Raw genomic sequence first — 10,073 nt, 5'->3', positions numbered from 1 at the left:
CTTCCTTCCTTCCTTCCTCCCTCCCTCCCTCCCTTCCTTCCTTCCTCCCTTCCTCCCTCCCTCCCTCCCTGCCTTCCTGCCTTCCTGCCTTCCTGCCTTCCTTCCTCCTTTCCCTCCCTCCATTCCTTCCTTCCTTCCTTCCTTCCTTCCTTCCTTCCTTCCTTCCTTCCTTCCTTCCTTCCTTCCTTCCTTCCTTCCTTCCTTCCTTCCTTCCTTCATTTTCCTTTTCCTTTTCCCCTTCCTTCCTTCCTTCCTTCCTTCCTTCCTTCCTTCCTTCCTTCCTTCCTTCCTTCCTTCCTTCCTTCCTTCCTTCCTTCCTTCCTCTTGTGGCTGTCAAACCTCTGACATTTATTCTATGTGGCTCTTATGTCAACAAGTTTGGCAACCCCTGGTCTGGACCAACAGGGGCTCATTTATATCAGATCCGATCCTCATAACAAATGAACAAAACAGGAGTCGATTGCACCTTTAAGACCAACTTAGTTTTATTCAGAACATCAGCTTACGTTCTGAATAAAACGAAGTTGGTCTTAAAGGCGCAATCGACTCCTGTTTTGTTCTACTACTTCAGACCAACACGGCTGCCCACTTGGATCATAGCAAATGCGTTTGACACCCCCGCTCTAATAGTTGTAGGGCTGCCAATCCCCAGGTGGCTTGAAGAACACAATAACTGTTGAAAAAGTCTTAACCCCACCTAAATCCTTTGCAAATCAAATTCTATTATATTCATAGAACACATCAAAAGAGCATGTTATGCTTTCTGTCTGTTACATACCTCATTCGTATCATTGCATTTGAAACGTAAATTCTTATCACAGCTCTTAAAGTCACAGTCCCCTGCACGCCGCACTCTGAATATCCAGCACAAAATCCAGTTGCCAGCTTTGCTTCTCTGATGGGTGATGTTGTCAGGTAGCACTAGGAGACTGTAAAGCAGCTGCGTTTCTTTCAAAAAACAGGCGGAAATGTGAATCCTAGGTTGACTTCATGTTTCTGCAATCCTCCTTCTCGGCCGCAACTAAGATTGGAACCAGTGCTTTTTACTTTTCTTACTTCGGCTTTGCACAGTTCTCAGTCACTGCTCATAGCACTGTAGCTCTCTCAGAGAAAACGATAGGGATTATTGGTAATAATTGAATCTAAAGGATCAATTGTAAATAATGACAAATTATTGACAAATCACAGGTTTTTGCAGGGCTTTTTGGGTAGAAAAAACCCAGCAGGAACTCATTTGAATATTAGGCCGCACCCCCGACATCACCATTGTTTCACACAACCTTTTTTGTAGAAAAAGCCCAGCAGGAACTCATTTGCATATTAGGCCGCACCCCCTGGCACCACCATTGTTTCACACAGGGCTTTTTTTGGTAAAAAACGCCCTGTGTGGAACAATGGCGATGTCAGGGGTATGGTGTAATATGCAAATGAGCTCCTGCTGGGCTTTTTCTACCAAACAAGCCCTGCAACAACCTGTGATTTGTCAGTAATTACAAAAGCAGGAGCTCCTTTGCATATTAGGCCACGCCCCCGATGTCAAGCCAGCCAGAACTGAATTCCTATGCGTTCCTGGGTTTTTGCATATTTGTAAATAGCGCATTTCCTATTGTTGGTTATTTTTGGTGTGCTGCGCTTCCCCATCCAGAGCAGCTCTGACCGGTTGCTGTTGTCGTACTTCACTTTTTTTTGCTGTTTTAAGCATTTCGCAGAAGTTAAGTTTTATCTGCTAACTGGCGGTTGGCTTGTGAGCTTCTTGGAAGCATCTCATCAGTTCACATGCGATCCATGAGATCAGAGGAGACGTTTAATCAGGCAGTGGGACTCTTCTGCTTTCTGTCTTTTTGGTCTTTTCTTGGTAAATACGCTGCTGCTAATCCAGTTTTGAATTCGGTGGCTGGCAGAACTTTCTCCCTCCGTGGTTCTGGTCCCGTCTCTCAGAGAGTTCTCTGAAGGTGGTGCTGGAGACAACCAGTCCAACCAGGGTTCTTTTCCCCCTTGGTAGCAGGGACTGCTTTGCGTATTAGCCCACACCCCCCTGACGTAGCCTATTAAAAAGTGAGTTCGGCCAGTCATCGGTAAGAAAACCGTTTTTACTGAACGCAGCAAAATGAACTGGGAGAGGCAGACAAAGGCAAACAATATACACATTATGTTACAGTTGGGAATGCCCGTTTTAGTCGGCGGGAATCCGCCCTATTGGTCTCTCCAGGATCTTTCATTTGCATGTGAATTGACACAGGCCTTGCGCTCCGATTGGCTGGTTCACATGAACAACCAATCGGAACATAGGCATTTGGATCCTGGAGGGGCAAAGCATTCTTCAGTTGCTATAACTATTTACAGTGCTAATTCAAAAGTTTCATGCATCATACATAACACATAATATATAACACTGCCAATTAGGGTTCCCAAGTCCCCCCCAGCGGGGGACTGCATGCATGCGGCATAATGATGTCACTCGCAAGTGATGTCATCGTGCTGATGCCAGCATGCGCCGACCGCTCTAGGAGCTTCCTGGAAAACTCTATGGTTTTCCCTGTTCTAGCAATTTGGGACGGAAAACTCTATGATACCATATGGTAGCCTCCCAAATTGCTAGAGCGTCTGGGGAAACCATAGAGTTTTCCCGGAAGCTCCTAGAGCAGCCCACGTGCAACAACTGAGAGTGATGTCATCGCGCTGGCGACATTGGGGGAGGATCCAATGTGGACTGGAAGGTTGGGAACCTCAGGGGCAGAACCTCCACGTGGCCCCGGAACTTGGCAGCCCAACTGCCAATCCTGCAAGAGCTTAGAGGGCTCTCAGTACAGGGCCTACTGTAAGCGCCAGAAGGATTAGCCGCATCAGGGGTGTGTGGCCTAATATGCAAAGAAGTTCCTGCAGCAAAAAAAAGCCCTGTCTCCAGCACAATGACCATTGTGGTATGGAGTTCAACAAAGCCCAAACTTCAGACAGATAAGAGACAATGTAAGAGCTGTTATTAATGTTGTGGAATATTATGAGAAACATCCAGAAAAGGAAGCGGCTTTATTTTTTGTAGACGCAGAAAAAGCCTTTGATAATCTGAGTTGGGACTTTATGTTCGTAGTAATGGAAAAAAAATAAATTTAGGGGAACATTTTATAAAGATGACGAAAGCAATATATACGGAATAATATGCAAAATTGTGTATAAATGCAGATCTTACAAAAGAGTTGAAGGTAAGCAAAGGAACAAAACAAGGATGTCCGTTATCACCATTGTTGTTTATAATGACTCTTGAAATTCTATTACAACAAATACAAAATGACAATGAAATAGAAGGATTAAAAATTAGAGGATTCTCTTATAAATATAAAGCTTTTGCAGATGATATTGTGTTCATAATAGAGAATCTGATCCAAGTGTCACTCTGCTAACTAGTGGGAACTGACCTTAACATAAGAACATAAGAGAAGCCATGTTGGATCAGGCCAGTGGCCCATTCAGTCCAACACTCTGTGTCACATAAGAACGTAAGAGAAGCCCTGTTGGATCAGGCCAGTGGCCCATCTAGTCCAACACTCTGTGTCACATAAGAACATAAGAGAAGCCCTGTTGGATCAGGCCAGTGGCCCATCCAGTCCAACACTCTGTGTCACATAAGAACGTAAGAGAAGCCCTGTTGGATCAGGCGAATGGCCCATCCAGTCCAACACTGTGTCACACAGTGGCAAAAAAAAAGCCCAGGTGCCATCAGGAGGTCCATCAGTGGGGCCAGGACACTAGAAGCCCTCCCACTATTGCCCTCCCAAGCACCAAGAATACAGAGCATCCTTGCCCCAGACAGAAAGTTCCAACAATTTGCTGTGGCTAATAGCCACTGATGGCCCTCTGCTCCAGATGTTTATCCAATCCCCTCTTGAAGCTGTCTACGCTTGCAGCAGCCACACAGGAGCCACACAGGAGCGTCACTTAACCAGGTTACTCAGCTTACAGAGCTGCACAGGTCCACGTTGCAAGTTTAAAAGGAGAAAATGCTCCTCTCTGTATTAGGGAAGGACACTTTGGATAGGAAAGCATAGAGACTGGACTTTAAGAAAACTGCAGAGACGTTTTTGCTTGGATTACAATTAGAAAAATTTCCAAAGGAAGACAGGACTCTAATTTGGTACTTGCTGTCAGTTGCTAGGACATTGTATGCGCAGCTTTGGAAGCAAGAAAAAATACCGGAGAAATGGGACTGGACCATGAAAGTTTTATCGTGGTGTGAAATGGACAAACTAACTAGAACACTAAGAGACTATGATTTAGAGATATTTAAAAGGGAGTGGAGGAAATTTAAAGGATATATGGAAAAAGAGTGGAAAGTAAAAAGACATTGGACAATTTTTTAGTAGTAAGAACATATATATTGAATTTTGATCAATTAGTAGTACCTTTAGTATTGAATTTGAATTTATAACCTCGGGGAAGTCAACATTGGAGGGAGGGGGGATTGAAATGTCATATGGGTTAATACTGAAATAACTAAGAAATAATTAAGTTTTGTAACCATATGCTATCAATAAATTGTTAAAACACAGGAAAGTGTAGAGACTGGATTTATCACTGACTTACTAGCTAAGGATGGAACCAGATGGCGAGAGGGCCATCTGCCTCATGGTGCCAGGAGCGGACGGTTTGTTGTCTCTCTTGGTGTGTGCAGGGAGAAAGGCACAAGCATTGTGTGAGAGAGGCCGGAAGGAAGGAAGTTCCTTGAGAAAAAAATCCACACTTTAAAGGGATAGAGGCAGAAGAGTGCACATGTAGGAAAGAAGGGTCAGTGTGACTATCTAGCTATTTACTCTGTTGCCACGACATCTGGAGGCTGTTACAGGGGACAGTGTCTTCACTTCCAACACTTCCCACCATTCTCCGCCCCTCCCCCCCAGCCATCAAGGAAATAACAAGTTTGGTTCAAACCAGGAAGAACATTTAGATGACACTTGTTGGAGAAAAGAAATCAGATTTCTTGGATGGTCACACACAGAAGGAAAGAACGCAGTTTTTAGAATGCCCTTTGTGAGGCAGGCATCCTCATGTCAGGTTTCCAGAGAAGAAGAATTATACCCCGCCATTTACTCTGAATCTCAGAGCAGCTTACAATCTTCTTTACCTTCCTCCCCTACAACAGACACTCTGTGAGGTAGGTTGCAGCTGAGAGAACTCTCCCAGAAGCCGCTCTTGAGAGGAACAGCTCTGTGAGAACTTGTGACTGACTCAAGGTCACTCCAACGGGTGCATGTGGAGGAGGGGAGAATCAAACCCGGTTCTCCCACTACACCAAACTGGCTCTCAAAAAGTAGAAAAGAGCAAGACGCCAGTCACACCTTAAAGGCTAAACAAATGTCTTTAAGGTGCTTTGGAAGTTTTCAACCTAGGCAAAACTGGAATGTCTGAAACTCAGTACCTGAGAAATATTCATATTATCCTTAAAAATAAGGGAAGGGGAAAGATATTATGTCGGGAATCAGTGATCTTACCCCTGTTTTCATCCATCTCTGTGTTCTCATAGATCTTCTGGCTTGCCATCCTCTGCGGTCAATTCGCAAGTGCGACGACCAGTTGCGGTCTTATCAGAGGCCTCCAAATAGGGCAAAAGATCTGAAGTGGTGCCTCTCTATTAGAGTGAGATTGTGCAGACTTTCACCCGATCAATCTTTTGAACTTCAGGAAGTGAAGGTCTCATGGACTGTGTGGTTGAAAACACAGCCAGCTCGTGCCGCTGTGCCCTGCAACAGACCCTGGTTTTGATGAGTCACGGCGATATCTTTGGGCCTGATAAATCTTGCATGCCTTGATGGATTGATGGTCTGGCCTAGCCACAGTTGCTCACGCAATGATGAGCGTGGTGGAATGCCTTCCAATTCAGTTCTGGTGTCAGAGTTTGCCACCCCAAGGGATAATTCTTGGGCTTTCACTGTGTACAAGAGAAGAAGGAGAAGATATTGGATTTATATCCCACCCTCCACTCCGAAGAGTCTCAGAGCGGCTCACAATCTCCTTTCCCTTCCTCCCCCACAACAGACACCCTGTGAGGTAGATGAAGATATTGGATTTATATCCCGCCCTCCACTCCAAAGAGTCTCAGAGTGGCTCACAATCTCCTTTACCTTCCTCCCCCACAACAGACACCCTGCAAGGTGGGTGGGGCTGAGAGGGCTCTCACAGCAGCTGCCCTTTCAAGGACAACCTCTGCCAGAGCTTTGGCTGACCCAAGGCCATTCCAGCAGGTGCAAGTGGAAGAGTGGGGAATCCAACCCGGTTCTCCCAGCTAAGAGAACTCTGGCTGACCCAAGGCCATTCCAGCAGCTGCAAGTGGGGGAGTGGGGAATCCAACCCGGTTCTCCCAGATAAGAGAGCTCTGGCTGACCCAAGGCCATTCCAGCAGCTGCAAGTGGAGGAGTGGGGAATCCAACCCGGTTCTCCCAGATAAGAGAGCTCTGGCTGACCCAAGGCCATCCCAGCAGGTGCAAGTGGAGGAGTGGGGAATCCAACCTGGTTCTCCCAGATAAGAGAGCTCTGGCTGACCCAAGGCCATTCCAGCAGCTGCAAGTGGAGGAGTGGGGAATCCATCCCGGTTCTCCCAGATAAGAGAGCTCTGGCTGACCCAAGGCCATCCCAGCAGGTGGAAGTGGAGGAGTGGGGAATCCAACCTGGTTCTCCCAGATAAGAGAGCTCTGGCTGACCCAAGGCCATTCCAGCAGGTGGAAGTGGAGGAGTGGGGAATCCAACCCGGTTCTCCCAGATAAGAGAGCTCTGGCTGACCCAAGGCCATCCCAGCAGGTGCAAGTGGAGGAGTGGGGAATCAAACCTGGTTCTTCCAGTTAAAGAGTTTGCACAGTTTACCACTACACCAAACTGGCTCTCAAGAAGGAGAAGGAGGAGGAGGAGGAGGAGGAGGAGGAGGAGGAGAAGGAGAAGGAGAAGGAGAAGGAGAAGAAGGAGAAGAAGGAGAAGAAGAAGAAGAAGACTGCAAGGCTGATTCTGTGAATTTAAGGGGAGGCATTCGTGAAGTTCCTGCATTGTGCAGGGGGTTAGATTAGATGACCATGGAGGCAGCTTCCAACTCTATCATTCAGAGGAGAAGGAGGGCTCAGAGGTAATATCTGGGGACTTTGGGGGTGGAGCCAGGAAACTTTGGGCGTGGAGTCAGGAGCAAAGTTGTGACAAGCATGACTGAACTCCAAAGGGAGTTCTGGCCATCAAATTTAAAGGGACCACGTTCCTTTTAAATGCCTCCCTTCCATTGGAAATAATGCAGTATGGGGGTGCCTCTTTGGGGGGCTCATGAAATTGGACCTGGTGGTTGGCTCAAAGATTTGCTACCACTTTGGACATGGTAGCTTTTTGAGCCGCTCTCAGGAGCCTGGAGGACGGGGTGAGGATGGGACGAGGATGGGCAGCAGATGTTGCCATCCGGAGCGATTTTTGGGGTTGATTTCTGAGGCAGCCCAAAGCACCAGTCTGTTAGCGGCTGCTGGGAGGGGAAGAGACAAGTGAGCTTCCAGCCCCACCCCTGGCATTTTGGTGGCTCTCCAGCAGAATGGGAGGTGAACCCTTCGCTTACCACATTCACCCATTTTGTCCCCACAGCAGCAGATTTTCGTGGCTACAATACAAAACTTAACTTGCATTCCGGGAACTGAAGCAGTAACATTACCAGTGTGTTAAGAGCAGATTGCTAAAATGGTGAAGGCAAACCATCAGCGTTGCTTCCTTCCAATATATCAGGAGCAGGAAACGGGCTGGATCTTTGGGCAATATGGTTGCCAATCTCCAGGTGGGGGCAGGAGATCCCCCAGTTTGGAGGCCCTCCCCCCACTTCATGGTCATCAGAAAGCGGGGGGGGGAAGGGAACTGTCCGCTGGGCACTCCAGTATTCCCTATGGAGACTGCTTCCCATAGGGTATAATGGAGAATTAATCCGTGGGTATCTGGGGCTCGGGGGGGCTGATTCCTGAGGTAGAGGCGCCAAATTTGCAGCATAGCATCCAGTGCCTCTCTTCAAAACACCCTTCAAGTTTCAAAAAGATTGGAGCAGGGGGTCCAATTCTATGAGGCCCAAAAGAAGGTGCCCCTATCCTTCAATATTTCCAATGGAGAGAAGGCATTTAAAAGGCGTGCGGTCCCTTTAAATGTGATGGCCAGACCTCCCTTTGGACTTCAATTCTGCTTGTCATAACCTCGCTCCTGGCTCCACCCCAAAGTCTCCTGGCTCCACCCCCAAAGTCTCCTGACCCCACCTCCAAAGTCCCCAGATATTTCTTGATTTGGATTTGGCAACCTTGTTGGACAACAAAGAAATGAAAATGTTGGTTGATGAAGGTGAGGTGATGTCAGAGACTCTCAAGTGCATCCTTTCTGTATGCCCCCCCCTTAAAAATGTGAGACATTTAAGAACATAAGAACATAAGAGAAGCCATGTTGGATCAGGCCAACGGCCCATCAAGTCCAACACTCTGTGCCACACAGTGGCAAAAAATTTTATATACACACATACACTGTGGCTAATAGCCACTGATGGACCTGTGCTCCATATTTTTATCTAAACCCTTCTTGAAGGTGGCTATACTTGTGGCCGCCACCACCTCCTGTGGCAGTGAATTCCACATGTTAATCACCCTTTGGGTGAAGAAGTACTTCCTTTTATCCGTTTTAACCTGTCTGCTCAGCAATTTCATCGAATGCCCACGAGTTCTTGTATTGTGAGAAAGGGAGAAAAGTACTTCTTTCTCTACTTTCTCCATCCCATGCATTATCTTGTAAACCTCTATCATGTCACCCCGCAGTCGACGTTTCTCCAAGCTAAAGAGTCCCAAGCGTTTCAACCTTTCTTCATAGGGAAAGTGCTCCAGCCCTTTAATCATTCTAGTTGCCCTTCTCTGGACTTTCTCCAATGCTATAATATCCTTTTTGAGGTGCGGCGACCAGAACTGCACACAGTACTCCAAATGAGACCGCACCATCGATTTATACAGAGGCATTATGATACTTGCTGATTTGTTTTCAATTCCCTTCCTAATAATTCCCAGCATGGCGTTGGCCTTTTTTATTGCAAACGCACACTGTCTTGACATTTTCAGTGAGTTATCTACCACGACCCCAAGATCTCTCTCTTGGTCAGTCTCTGCCAGTTCACACCCCATCAACTTGTATTTGTACCTGGGATTCTTGGCCCCAATGTGCATTACTTTGCACTTGGCCACATTTAAGCAAACTGTAGCCGTTTTAATCTCTCGTTCTTTCTGTTGTTTTCTAGAGTTAGCTTAAGACAAGTAAAAAGGTTAGCTAGTGAAAATCTAACAGAAGTAAAAGGATAAAGGGATCCCAAAATAAAATTAACTGTTTGTGTATTTATTATTATTTATTCAAAACATTTATTACCTGCCCTTTTTTTTTTGTAAAGACAATTTGATTATTCTGCAATATATTGTAATAATACTCATCCATTATTAAAAGCTTAATACCAATACATTACATTTCCCCCTCCCCCCCCCCTTTTCGTGACCTCCACCGGTGCATTATGAAATACTAAAAAAAAAAAAAGGTAATTTTAACATTTTAAGAATCTTCATCACAAATCTTATAACTGTAATGAAATAAAAATAAAGAAAAAACCATTTACTATTACCTACCTTTCTATCTCTCAGGAACGCAAGGCAACTTACGATATAAACAACGATAAAACAACCAAATACATAAAACGACTAATATTAACATATAAACTAGTAGATAAGGTGGCCAGACTTCCCCCTGGCTGAAGATGCGGTTCGCCTGCTGCCAGACACGCCCCCCCTCACTGATCAGCTGGCAAGTGGGAGAGAACTTACCTCAAAAAAGAGGAGGATCCATCCGACATGCATGTCTACATCACTACGCATGTGACCTGGAAGCGATGTCATCAGGTCCTGGATGTCGGGGTGACGCTCTGGTATTTGGTCAAAAATTCTGTGGTAGAAGGCAAATCTACCATAGAGTTTTTGACCAAATACCAGAGCGTCCTGGACCTGATGAGGAACTTTTGATAAAGTTCCTCATCAAAGGCTCCTTAGAAAGCTTGAGAGTCATGG

Source organism: Heteronotia binoei, chromosome 9, assembly GCF_032191835.1.
Source record: "Heteronotia binoei isolate CCM8104 ecotype False Entrance Well chromosome 9, APGP_CSIRO_Hbin_v1, whole genome shotgun sequence".
Classification (NCBI taxonomy): domain Eukaryota; kingdom Metazoa; phylum Chordata; class Lepidosauria; order Squamata; family Gekkonidae; genus Heteronotia; species Heteronotia binoei.
Note: the sequence above shows the minus strand (reverse complement) of the source record.